Consider the following 14,900-nt stretch of genomic DNA (forward strand, 5'->3'; position numbering starts at 1 on the left):
ACAGCACTCAATATGTTCATTTCAAGATCCTCAGAAAGGTGTAATCCGTTATACGATATCTTGAATAAGAACAAGAAGTTTAAATTGACTGATGAACATGAAGAAGCTTTTCAGGAATTCAAAATATACTTAACTTCCGCGCCACTGCTGGTGAAGCCTATAGATAGACAACTATTTGTCATTTACATACTTGTATCCACAAATATGCTAAGTGATGTCCAAGACAAGGATATTAACGGAGACCAATGTCCTAACTACTGTGTAAGTAAAAGTCTTCTGGATCCTAAGACTAGGTATTCTCATCTTTGCAAAAATTAATTCTTGCATTAGTAACTACTTCTACTATGTTAAGACATTATTTCAAGCCACATACTATAAATTTGAAAACCAATTATCTTATTAAGAATGTGATGAGAAAATCATAGATGTCAGGAAGGATGGAAAAATGGTTAGTAAGTTAAGCACGTTTGACATCAAATACGATCCAAGATCTACCATAAAGTCACAAGCATTAGCAGACTTTGTGGCTTACTTTATTGATGATCTACAAAACTGTTGATACAAAAATTAACCCTCTTTATCTAAGGAACCACATACTTAAGCGTTGGTGATACCGTAGAAGCAGTTGACTACCGAGGTTGGAAAAAACCTTGTGTAAACCGCAACCGCAACAGCTATCGCAGAGATGAATGATGACTGAAGATTTTCAAATTACTTTACTGACTTAGCATGTTTACTCTGTTTTGTCTAGTGAACCTTGCATAGTTAGTAAATTTTGTACAATAGTATTTGTTTGTTTGAAATGAAACTTTTTGGGACTCTATAAATAGAGACTCCCTCTTCATGTATCTAAACAACCCTTTTACGATATTTCTAAACTATTATCGAAATAAAAAGATCATTCATCTATATTCTATCTTAATTGATATCTCGAGTTCCTCTTCACTTTAATTTGATCGCATTTATTAACTTTTTTTCCATGCAATCCTTGTTATGAATCAACTTGGTATCTACTCGATATAACATGTTGTCATTTATATTTCCTTTATATTCCCTGAATCTAACATTTCTAACTTATTATTGTTGAGCTAACAAGATCAGTGAGACTAACTTATTATGCAACTTATTATCTTGAACTAACGTTTGTTCAAGTGTTCTTCAAATTTTTTTCTCTCAATAATTGGTATCGGAGCCATAATGGTTGCTTTCTAAACAAATAGAGCTCTAACAGTGTTGGAGGCTCGAATAGAGCTCCAATCCTTGTTGCAAATGAATACCACCATTGGTGTCAAATAACATAAAGGTATCTTAAGAGGCTCGGTAGAGATGTATGGATATCGGTAGAAGAAGGATCCCATGTCCCTGTTCTCATTCTTGTTCAAGAAGATGGTGCTCAGGCACATCTTGGTGGAGCTCAGGCACAACTTGGTGGAGAAGATAGTGCTCAGGCACGACTTGGTGAAGAAAGATACCATAGCATTTTATGAAATCTCATGTGGTGTTTCTCCAGATAATTTTGATATCATCATCAACTGCAAGTCTGTCAATGAGATATGGGATGTCCTCAAAAATCTATATCAAGGGTCTGAACAAGCTCAAGACAAGAAACTCACCACTACACTTAATGAGTTCAACAACTTTAAAGATCTCCCCGGTGAAAGTCTGGAAGATCTAGGAGGACCAGTTGCTTTGATTGCTCAAATCTTGTAGTTCAAAGCACCTCGGTACCCATATACCATTGAGTCATCATACCAACACGTATATGATAATCCACCGTAGTTGTATTAATCTGAAGATGAACTAGATGATGAAGAAGAGTTTCAAAAATCTTATTGCCTTAGTCAGCCAACAGTTCAACAGGCTTCCACCACCATCATTTTGTAAAATCCAACAATTCACTAAATAACCTTTCAATTGCAACCCGCAGAATAATCATCCACGATATCCCAGAAACCATCATCATCCTTCACAACCGCAGAACAATTCTCCAAAGGCGCCACCACATAACAACAAACCTTTAGACTCCCGTACCACCACTGAAGAAAAAGATGGACTTGTTATTTGTCATAAGTGTTACAAGTAAAACCACTTTTCCAAAGACTATAAAGCAAATATGGTGAAAGACAAGGAATTTTATCTCTGATTGGCTCAAGATATGGATGAAAAAGAAAAGGAAAGAGCTTATGTTGATCCAGTAAGGAGGGATCATTAAGTGTAGTCCAAAGGAGATGAAGATGGAGATATTGACAACTATAAGAAGAAAAGTAAGATTTGCATGGTGGCAACCACTGAAGAGGATGGGTCCACAAATTTGCAATAGAACTATTGTTACCTGGCCAAAGATGGAACCGTATTTTGAAAGACTTAATGAAACCTATGTTTCCGTCCTTTCAGACTACAACAAAGCCTTGGATGAAAAGTGTTGAATCAAGAAAGTGACCCTCTTAAACTTAATAATCCGAAGCCAACTCTTTTACCGCAACGGATCTTCCCACCGCAATCACCTTCAGTCTACAACATCTTTTGCTACCACAACCTCTTTTGAAGATGTCATCCGCAAGCTTCTCATCCGCAATGAAGACTTAGTTACATTATCTAGATTATTAATTTACAGTGTATTATCCAGTGAACTTTTCATAGTCACGATAAGTCAGAATTCTATTAGTTTTTTATTCATAATGTATCTTTGTGAGACATATAAATAGAGTCTTCAATTTCATGAACAAATACATATCCACATCTGAATTTCTTTATCTCTAAATTCTTATCTCTTACTATCCAATATCTTTCTGAACTTACACTTAAATATTAAGATCAAACTCTCATATCTCTTTGGATCAAGTCTTTGAGACTTCTTTCAGTTTAAGCAGTTCACATGAACTAACTCGTGTTTGAATGTAAACCTTGTTAAGAATCAGCTTAGTGTTTACTTGATATATACCTTGTTGTCATTTACATTTCCTTTACTTTTAGGAACTTACATTTCAACAACTAACTATCTAACAACTTTAACTTCTTATTATTGTTGAGCTTTATGATCCTTTGAGATTATCTTATTTCAGCAATATATAACTTGTACTAACGTTTGTTCAAGTGTTCAAAATTTTTTCTCTCAACAATTGGTATCAGAGCCAAATTGGTTGCTTTTTAAACAAAACATTAATTTTGAAAAGCCTTCTATACCACTAAAGCTCGTCTTTCTAAAAAAAAAAAAAAAAAAAAAAAAAAAAAAAAAAAAAAAAAAAAAAAAAAAAAAAAGGAAAAATGGCACAGAATTTATCATTTAACGTTTCCAACAGTGTTGGTGGTTCTAATCGAGCCCCAATACTTGTTGCAAGCGAATATCACCACTGGTCTCAAAGGATGGAGAGGCATCTGAAAAGACTTGGTGGAGATGTGTAGAGATCTGTGGAAGAAGGACCTCATGTTCCTATTCTTACTCTTGTTCAAGTTGATGGTGCTCCAGCTATACTAGGAAGAGGTGAAGCTGCAATGAATCGTCCCATTAAAGATTATTGTGGTAAGATGGAAAGTGATGTTGTTGCTTTCTATGAAATCTCATGTAGAGTGGCCCCAGACAACTTCGACATCATCATTAACGGCAAGTCAGCTAAAGAATTCTGGGATGTCCTCAAAAACTTGTATGAAGGTTATGAGCAAGCTCAAGGCAAGAAACTCACCACCGCACTCAATGATTTTACCAACTTCAAAGCCCATTCTGGTGAGATTCTTGAAGACTCCTTCAAAATATTCAATCTTGTTGTCACAAAGTTATCAAATGATAGCACCTTCCGAAGAAATCATGAAATAAACCTTTAGTTTCTCAATGGTTTAGGTAAACACTGGACTACGAAAAAAAATGATAGTCCAAGGAGATAGAAAGATTCACACACTATATCTCTTCAAGTTATATGGCGAGCTTCAAGCACAAGAATCAACTATGCTAAGATATTGTGCAGACTTTAGAGCTCCACTTTCTCACATAGCTCAAACCCCACAATGCAAAATCACCTAATGATATGAGCCTTACCTTCTTTCGTATGACAACCCACCGCAGTCCTACAAAGCCGATACAGAATATGATGATGAAGAAGAATTTCAAAATGCAATTGCTCTTGTTAGCCATCAATTCAACAGGCTACCACCAACCTCTTTTTTTAAAAATAAGCAGTTTACGAAGCCACCCTTCAACCGAAACTTCAATCCACAGAACAATCATTCTTGATATCCCAAATCCCTCACCAGTCTTCGCAATCCCAGAACAATCATAAATCCAAGGAGGCACCACAATCCGTCAAGTTAACTGACTCTGGTACCTCAACCGAAGATAAAAATGATGTTATCATTTGTCACATCAGTAGTTTTTCTCCAACTTTCTTGAACCGTCCTCATCAGTAGTTTCCACCATATAGATTTTTCCTTTGTCGTCAATGTTGTTGAGATCTTCATCTTCATCTCCTGACGACAAAACTTCATGATCCTTCTTTACTTGGTCCACATATGCCCTTGCCTTTTCTTTCTCTTCTATCTCCTGAGTAATTCTAATATAGAATACTTTGTGTTTTGAATATGGTCAATGTTTACAAAGTCCAAAATGTTCAAGTTCTGATAATTCAAGTCCATGTTTTCTAAATCAATCCAAATTTCCAAATAAAAACAGTTTAAAATTTCTGACTACGGTTCCCCAAAAACTCAAGCAAAATTAGCTTTCAAAGAAGAACTTAGGTCTTGAGGTAAAGACCGAGATACTGATTTCAATACAAAAATCTCAAACAAGCCAGAGTTTCAAAACAAAAGAGTTTAGAAAAACTCATCACTGACAAAAATCTGTCAAAAGTCACCATAGATAAATATTATGACAAAAAGAAGTGTACAGTAATTAAACTTTTTCAAAGACTCCCGCATAATTCAAAATGAGATTCACATCTTTTCAAAGGTATATTTTTCAAAATTATTCCTTAAAAGATCCAAAATGGAAAGTTTTGTTGCCGACTCCTGAACTGAAAAATTCACCTTAGTTAAATCTTAAGTCAAAACTTAGGAGAAATTCTAGTGCAAAAGCTTTTTCAAATTCCAAAGTTTTTATAGCCAAAAAGTCATTCATGGACTGGACAAAAGATCTTGCCTACTCCTCCAATGTCCGAATCCGGTGTTTGGATAAAACCTCTTATTTATGTACTTTATCTTCTGAAAACCTCATGTTCAATCCACCCTCATAACATTCCTAAAGTTACAAACCACCCAGGATTAAGTCTAAACACTGACAAGAAACTTGTCCCTTTACCTCGTATACATGCATCTAGTAAAAAAAAATCTCGTTTGTCCGGGGGCTCCAAACATGTTTAGGTGCCCAAACTAACCCATTAATCTTCTAGGCAATTTGCAAGGAGGACCAATAAGCAGAATGGTTAATTGACAGTGTCTGCTTCTTTCACATGACCAGAATGTTAAAGTACCTTAAGGATTTCAGGCCTATATATAATGGTGGACATGTCACATTCTGTAACAATGAAAATGGTATCATCCGAGGTTATGGTGTTCTGACTACGAGCAACTTCTCCATTCAAAAGGTTGCTTATGTTGAAGGACTCAAGCATAATTTGATCAGCATGGGTCAATTGTGCAAAGCTAGTCACAAAGTAGAGTTTGATAGTGAGTACTGCCACATTTTCACACGTGATAGAAGCACTTGTTTGATTAAGTCAAAATCTGAGGGCACAATGTATCCTTTGGATGTCTCTTTAATTATTGGCAAACTGCAATTGTGTTTTCTATCCAAAGTCGTATTCGAAGTAAGTTAGCTGTGCCACCACAAGTTAGCTCATCTCAACTTTCGGTATATCAACAATTTGGTCACCGAAGAAATTTTTTGTGGTCTTCCTATTCTGAAATACAACAATGACACCCTTTTTCCAGCGTGTGAGTATGGAAAGCAAACAAAGGGAAGTCATCCCTTGGTCATCGATTCTTCAATTATGGAGCCGTTGGAATTACTTCATATTGACCTCTGCAGTCCATCTACCATAGCGAGTCTTAATTATAAAAAATACATATTGGTTATAGTTGATGACTACACTCTTTTCACTTGGGTCTTCTTCTTGACACTAAAATCGGATACACCGCAGGTGCTGATCAACTTCATCAAGGAAATCGAGCTTCAAATCAAGCTTCCTGTAAGAAGAATAAGAAGTGACAATGAAACCCAATTCACTAATAATCTCTTGAATAGTTTCATGGTTTCAAAAGGTATCAGTCAAAACTTCTTTGCTATCTACACACCACGGAAAAATGGAGTTGTAGAGTGAAGGAATCGTAAATTGGTAGAAGCAGCAAGATCAATGTTAATTTTGCCAACCTTCCTCTATACTTCTAGGCTGAAGTAGTGGAAACTTCATGCTTTGTTCAAAACCGAAGCATCATTTACAAGGATCTAAACAAAACTCCTTATGAGGGTTGAACAACCACAAACCAAATGTTAGATTCTTCCACATTTTTGGATGCAGATGTTTTGTGATCACCAACAAAGATCACCTCAACAAATCTGCACCCAAATCAGATGAACACATTTTTCTTATCTACTCCAACAATAAAGTGGCCTATCAGGTTCTCATAAGAAGCATAAGGCTAATAGTTGAAAGCTTCGATGTTAAATTCGATGACTATTATGTCCACAACACTGCTCCTTTAACTGAAATTAAAGCTATTCTGGAAAGTTATATCCTCAAGCTCTTCCGGCCCTCTAAACATAGTTGAAATAAAATATGAAGATCATTTCGACCCCACAGAGACTGCTCATCTCTCTGAAATCTTTGTGTCTTCGGTAGCTCAACAGCAACATGCTGAACTCTCTGGTCCAACTCTATCTAAATATTTTTCACTCAACACTTCCACCTTGCCGGTTGAGGGGGGAAGTTCAACTCTGGTTCAAGTGACAACCATCGAGGTTCCAGTGCATGAAGATGCAACTCCGGTATCTACCCATAGAGTCATAACTCAATCAAATGTCTCCTCAAACTCTGACGATGAAGAAACAACAAACATAGACACAAGAACTGATACGAGGATTATCACTCACTCATCAATCAAGGGGAAACAATTTTTTGTTCATGGGGAACTCCCTTCTGTAGTTTAGGGGGAACCTCACTCAAATGATAATCAAAATCCTACAGTCCAAGACACTTCAGCAGGCTGCTCACAAGTCGAGGGGGAACTACCCTCTCCAACTGCAGTGTCCTCTGACATTGTTGATATTCCTTCCACCGCAGCTGCTGATCATCAACAACCTCGTTTACATGTTTGAATGAAGGATCACCCTCCAGGACAAATCATTGGTAATCCATCCACAGGTGTGCAAACTCGATCTTCTAGTGATCTAATTGACCACTTCCATTTTGTAGCATTCATGTCCATAATCGATCCTTGATCCATTAAAGAAGCACTCTTGGAGCCAGACTGCATCACTGCAATGCAGTAAGAACTAGTTAAGTTTGAAAGAAACAATGTATGGAAATTAGTACCAAAACCAAAAGGTCACACAATCATTGGTACTAGATGGGTTTACAATAACAAGCTTGATGAATCCGGTGCCATGGTGCGAAACAAAGCAAGACTTGTTGCTAAGGGGTATAGTCAACTAGAACGTGTTGACTACGATGAAACCTATGCCCTTGTAGCCCAAATAGAAGCCATACACATCTCCTTGGTGTGTGTGCCACATAAAAACATCAAGGTTTATCAAATGGATGTTAAAAGTGCCTTTCACCTTTAATAATGGTGAACTGAAGGAGGAGGTTTACTTGCAACAACCTCCAGGCTTCGAATGTCAAGAATTTCCTAATCATTGCTACAAGCTTGAAAAGGCAGTTTACAGTCTAAAACAAGCTCCAAGGGCATGGTATGAGACTCTCTCAGAGTTTTTTGTCATGTTTGCGTACAAAAGAGGGGTGATTGATCCCACTTTATTTAGAAGAGCAAATGGTAATCACTCAATGCTCGTCTAAATATATGTGGATGATATCATATTTGGTTAAACAGACCTGAATATGGTGGATGGTGTTGTAAAGCTCATGACAAGCAAATTCTAAATGAGCACGAATAGAGAGATCAATTTCTTTCAAGGTCTTCAAGTAAAACAAGTACCTAGAGGGATTTTCATCCATCAATAAAAATTCACCTCTAAGGTGCTCAAGAAATACTCAGTGGACAATTGCTCCTCAGCCAAACTTACAATGGCCTTTGGATACAAGATCTTTGCGGATCCTACCTGAGAGTCGGTTGATCAAAAAATTTATCGAGAAATGATTGGTTTGTTGATGTATCTAACCGTAATTAGACTGGATATTGTCTTCGCCACATGCTTATGTACTCGATACGAAGTCAGCCCTAAAGTATCACATCTGAATGCAGTCAAGAAAATTTTCAGACACCTCAAGGGAAACAAAGCCCTAGGCCTCTGTTATCCCCTAGGAAATGACTTCAGCTTTCAATCCTTCACGAATGTGGATCATTCTGAATGTAGATTGGATAGAAAAACTACTTCCAGTGGCTATCAATTTCTATGAGTAAGAATGGTTAGTTGGTCTTCAAGGAAACAAAATTGTGTCTCATTGTCTACCACAAAAGTCGAGTATGTGAGCGCAGCCAACTTTTGTTGTCAAGTTATATGGATGAAAACCCAATTCATGGACAACGGATACAGAATAATGTCGAAACTAATTTATTGGCATTCAGAGAGTGATATAACGATTACTCACAATCCTATGCACCATTCAAAGATGAAGCACATTAAACTACATTACCATTTCATTAAGGACTGCATTCTTAGTGATTGCTGATGTTTTTACAAAAGCACTTGATGCATCAAAACTGAATAGTTTTCTAGAAATCCTAGGGATGATGAATCTAGACTCGCAATTCTTTTTAAATTGATAGGTACTGCAGACCACTTCTGGTCTCTATTGCGGTCCTAGAATAATATACGTATCATATAATCTTTTCAGTATACTTTGTATACCGCAGTCCTATATAAAATTTATATTCTTTAGGTCTTTACTTTTTGTTATTTTTAACCTTTTATTTCGTGTTCCTTTCAGTTCCTGCTACAGCAGTTACACTTCCTTCCACCGCAGTCATTAGAATCCATCTGCAATCACATTAAATGATCACTTCGTAAATTCCTTGGACTTAGTGTGTTATTTAATGATCTTCATTAAATAAAAAAAACATTCTTCATTAAATAAAAAAAACATTCATTTTGTAGCATACAACATTTTAGTTCTCTTACAAAATCACCCTTTTTGTGTCAGACCTATTTTAGGTTAAGTGACAAATAAAGAAGAAATCTTTTAAAAAATCTTTTACCTTAAACTGTCACATCTCATTGCCCCCAAGCTATCTAATCCTTTTAGAATTCCCCCTTTATTCAACGAATTATAACCCCTCACCACACGTTCTTCAAACGTGTGATAATGAGGCTGACAGTCATTCAATGCCCTATTTTTGAAAATAAATATTTTATCTTAGATTTCATTTTATGTGTGGATGATAATGGTTAAAACCCAAGGGTTTTTACCATTAACCGATGTACATAAGGTAAATCAAATAAAAGTTTGAAATTTTGTACTATATAAAACCCTTTTCTCTCCCAAGAAAGCTCTACACTTTCTGAACCCTTACGATGATTTTTCTTTTCTTCATCTTTTTTCTTTTTGTTTTATACAAGTTCTAAAATTTTTCAAAATGGTGAAATCTGGTATCTCCAAGATGCAATCCAAAGCTTTTGGGTCTGTTCGACCAACTGGTTCGAAATCAACAATCAGAAATCAATCCCAGACGATAGCCTCTAGCAATTTCAGGGTTGTGGTTAAAGATCATCTGTCATACAACTAGGTGATTCTTTTAATGATCTGGGCATGAACATGTATAGAAATATCCCTCAATTTCAGAAATCCATCTCATGGAAGCAATCGAATCCCGTGTCCCATCAAACTCTTGTGGTTTCATGTTGCTGAACTCCAGGAACAACAACGAGGCACCTCCCTGTGGCCTAGCAGCAGCAACAGCTGCGGTGGCTGCAGCAATAGTAGCCTCAGTAACAGCAACATACCTCTCTTCAAATGTCTCAATCAGGGTGGTCTTAATAGACCCAAATATCTCCGGTATCGCCTCTCGTATGGCTGCGGCCACCTACTCATGAATCATCATGCAGATCTCCTCATCACTGGTCCCACTAATCCCAGGATTGTGGCATGTACCTACCTTTATGTCTCTAAAATACAACACGAAAATCATCAGAGACCAATTCGAGTATACTCACAGTCGATTACCCGCCCCTACTTTCTCCTTTACATCCTAAGGATTATTACTTGGGCTGCTTACAGATCCGGTGCGTTAAGTAGTACGGGCCTAATGCTACCTTCCACACCAACCTGTAGTCACCCAAATTCCTCCTCCTAGGATCCCAATTCACAAGTACTCTACCTCTCAAGAATAACAGACTACTCTCTCAGTAGACCCCTTATATGTTCATCTAGGTATCTCTCTTAGATCATCCCTCAACTCAAAACTCTCTCAAAATGATTCCTGCTAAATACTTCTACTCAGCATATACTTAAGACCAATATCAGATAGCAGCAACTCCTAGGCTAAGTGATCACAAATCAGGTAAATCTAGCCCTAAATATGAAATACCTAGCCTATCCTTTAGCATGCATCCCTAACATCTCATAAATATCTCATAACATAAATAAGTAAGGGTATTTTGGGAAATCGCCGTTCAGGCTCTGGCTGATGGTACACACTGCTCCAACTCGTTCTCTCTTAAAACTATTCTCATTTTTTTTAAAATCATTTCTTTTGAAATTTTTTCTCAAATCCTCAGTTTGAGTCCAGACATACCCGAAAGTACATCTGAATCTCTCAAACTAAGGCTCTGATACCAACTTGTAAAGCCATAAATTTTCAAACCAAAATTTTCATTTTCAAACACATAAAAACTCATATTATATTTTGTAACGCCCGTGTTTCGGGGCTAAGCATTATTAAACAATGTAATAGTCTAGGTCGACTATTGTGACTCTTTTTGCAGTAATAAAGAGGAAATATTTGAGTATTATGTGAATTTATATGCTTTATACCTAATTATAAAGATATAATTAATAAAGAATAAAAATAAAAAAAATTAAAGTATGAGATAAACCCTATATCTTTACATAAATTTGTAGTGGTCGAAACAAGAATTCCGGATATATAAATGATGTCGAAATCTGAGTTATACAAAGAAGTTATGGCCTGTCGAAGTTTCGTGACGGAACCGACAGGACACCGAGAAACGTAAATAGTGAATTGACGATGAAGGAATTTTTGGCCTTAGTAATCTAAACCAAAGTTTTAGTATACGTTATACCTAGAGTGTCCATAAAAAGAATGCCCAAATCTAATTTCGTATGAAGAAGTAATGAATTTTCTAGGATTTGGCTTAGTAGTGCACAACCCGAAACTCGAATTTTAGATCGATCGGTTTTTGGCCTATGCGACCTAAATGAGAATTGAATATCTCATTAATAAGGACTCAATGGTAATAAGACAGACGAAATGGAGTCCGTATGAAGAAGATATGAATTTTTTGCAGTTATTTAATAGTATAATCTCCTCGTACATTTAAATTCAAAATCGGTCAAGAATTAGCCAACGGAATCAAGAAGAGAGTTGTAGATCTTGATTTTACCTACACGTGGATATAAAGAATGTCGAAAATGGAGTTTGTATGCGGGATTTATGATTTTTCTAAGTCAGGAGGGTGTTGTCCGAGTTTGGGTGACGTGGCGCAATCCTAGCCGTTGCTTTCTCCCCATGAAAAACCACCAGATGGCGACACATGGCCTGGACTCGGCGATTCTATGTCCCAACTTGGTGAGTCAAGCAAGAATTCAGCCTATAAATAAGAGTGTCAGGTTCCCTTCATTCTTACACCTTCCTAACTTCACTTTCTCTCTCTAGCCTCCCTTAAGCCCCCTAAAGTCTAGGTAAACCCCTAGTACCCGAAGGAAGCCCCGAGGCTCCAGGAGTCTCGAGAAAAGAGCCTTTTGGCTCCGGAATGCTTCTCTAGCGAAGCCTGATTTTCGAGAAAACCCACTGTAAGTGAGCTACACCTACCCTATCTTTAGTATATCTTATGTTTCAATATAGTAATGTTATTAGGACCTTATAATAATTAATTGGGCTAATATTATGAGTTATATAAGTATCATTATAGTATCTTTTTAACCACTCGTTGTACGGGGAATCTGATTTAAAAGGTCGCATAGGGTTGTTGGATTTCAGAAGTGCTATATACCAAAATGGTCCAGCCCTCCGGTGTTTATTGTCTGGCCCCTGTCTGTATATAGTGGTTGAGAAATATCTTTTCGTGCTTATATAATAGTAATAATAGAAGAGTATTAATTAGTCTTGGTGAATATTAGACTAAACTCTAGTTGAAATGATACTAGGTTTTGTCAAAGGAAAATTGTGTTAACAATAACGAAGTGTTGTCCGAGTGTCGAGGCACCACCTTATCAGGTGTGCATCTTATCTGAATACTTGTTGTATATGCTGGACGAACATTTTATACATGTATTAAATGATTTAAAATGTATATGTAATTTATATCCACAAAATGTGTTTGATAAAACATGGGTAAATGTAATAGTTGGTGTGTGATGAAATAAAACGATGAGAGGCCTCGATGTCGATGTTGATCTACTCATCTAGCGGAGTATAGATGACGACCACAGACTTTTCTAGACAGTTCAGTGGAACGCTAGCACGCTCGCAACCTATAGGTGTTTGTGAACGATGTGTTCACCGGCGTACTCCATCCCCCTCATGGTTGATGTTAGGACATTTATTGCTGAGGAACCCCCTTAGTAGTAGTGTCCATCCCAATGATGATCCTTAGGCTAGGTCCCTTATGATAGGTGTTTAGGGACGTTAAGTGAGGATAACGGGAACGGGTAATCCGATTATTGTTGGTTGATGAAATTAATAAACTTATTTATTGTGGGTTGAAAAGCCTATGTGCTCACCAGGCTCCCAAACCTAACCCACTCATTTTCTTGTATTACAGGTAGTGGCACAAGAGCATAGTTGGATGACTTGATGAGGGATTATGGATTATAGGCCAGTAGATATAAATAAATGTTGTAAGGTTTATAATGTTCTGTTTATGCTTTTGATCTGTATCGAACATGACATCCCGAGGTTTTAATATAATGAAATACATTTCTTCATAAATGCGTTGATAAATATTTATCATATTTTCTTTTAGGAAGAAATTCCGCAATACTTTTCGTTAAAATGCTACTCTGATTCTCAGACAAAGCATAAACAAATCAGTCTTTTCTGGCCGTGAAAATGGGGATGTCACAGTTGTTATCAGAGCATTAGTTTAAGCGAACTAGGAATTTGAAGGATTTCTAGACTTAAACTTAGAATGCTAAGCGACGATTGTGAGATGAGTGTCTACAATATTTTGGACACAAGTACTAGTTTATTTTAGGAAAGATGCCTAAAATGCTTTTATGTGCTATATGCTATTAATTGTTCGGATCTATGGTCTGTTGCCGACTGGATCTGGAAACCTTATGTGTTTAGGATTCCAAACGTACGACTACGATATTAGAACTAGCATGTAAACGTTTCAGAGAGATAAGGATGATTTGAACGTCTATCCTAAATAAAGATTTAAATTCACCTTATTTGGTGTATAGATCAAAATGACAAGAACCCGAAGTGGATCCGAGAACGCAAATATAAATAGGAATCAACCCCCAGTGATTGAGCAAATTACTGTTATAACAGATGCTCCTGAGCCAATCACGATGGCTAAAGTACAAGTGATGATCGAGATGATGTTGGATTGTAAGGTGGAGGAGACAAGACGATTGCTCCAACAGAATCGAAAGGAACCTACTATGCCAGTTGAATAGCCTGAACTGAATGATAGGCAGTCGGAAAAAGGGAACTACTATAGTACTGTTGGTCAAGCTGAACCGCCATTAGATAGACAAAATAACCAAGACTGAGGAAATGACAAGGATGGGAGGATGTATAAGAATTTCTTCGATGCAAAACCATCTAGTCTCTCAGGAAGCCCAAAGCCTATAGAGATTATGGACTGGATCTTCAAAATGGAGATGGTGTTTGAGAGCTATAGATGTAGCGAAAAATAGAAGATTGTCTTGGTAGTTAGACAATTGTTGACCGAAGTCTTGAGCTGGTGGAAGTTACTAGCAGATATTATGCCCCAAGGGGAAGCCGTGAAGATGTCTTGGGTATCATTCCTGGAGCAGCTAAAAATGCAGTACTGCTCAGAGATAGATCTAATTGATCTGAACAATGAATTCAAAAACTTGAAGAAGGGGAGAGTGAGCCTTGATGACTATGGTGCTACTTTTACTGAAAATATTAAGTTATTTCCATACTCAGTGCCAACCGAACTCTCCAAAATCAAGAAGTTCGTGAACGGACTGCCAGCTAACTTTGGCCCAATGGTCAAGATGGCAACCACTATGAAGGCAACTATTCAAGCAGCTAAGAATGTAGACACGCAACTTAAGGAAAGGGGTTTAGAGAAGGCTGAGGTTGGTGAGAAAAGGAAGTTTGATGGATCCTCAAGGTCCAACAAGAAAAGTAGATTCTCAAAGTCTAGTTCGAGAGGAGGAGGAGCAGAAGTGAAGTGGTGTGACAAGTGAAAGAAGAAGCACTCTGGGAATTGTAATGGAGAAGTCACCTACTTTAAGTGTGGAAAGCTCGGGCACTATGCCAGTGAATGCACCCTCACAAAGTAATTTTGTTATGGGTGTGGCGAGGAGGGGCACATTTCGAGGGACTGCGAAAAGAAGAAGGAGGAAGGGAGATCC

This window comes from Lactuca saligna, chromosome 7 (genome assembly GCF_052625555.1).
Source record: "Lactuca saligna cultivar CGN05327 chromosome 7, ASM5262555v1, whole genome shotgun sequence".
In the NCBI taxonomy this organism is placed as follows: Eukaryota; Viridiplantae; Streptophyta; class Magnoliopsida; order Asterales; family Asteraceae; genus Lactuca; species Lactuca saligna.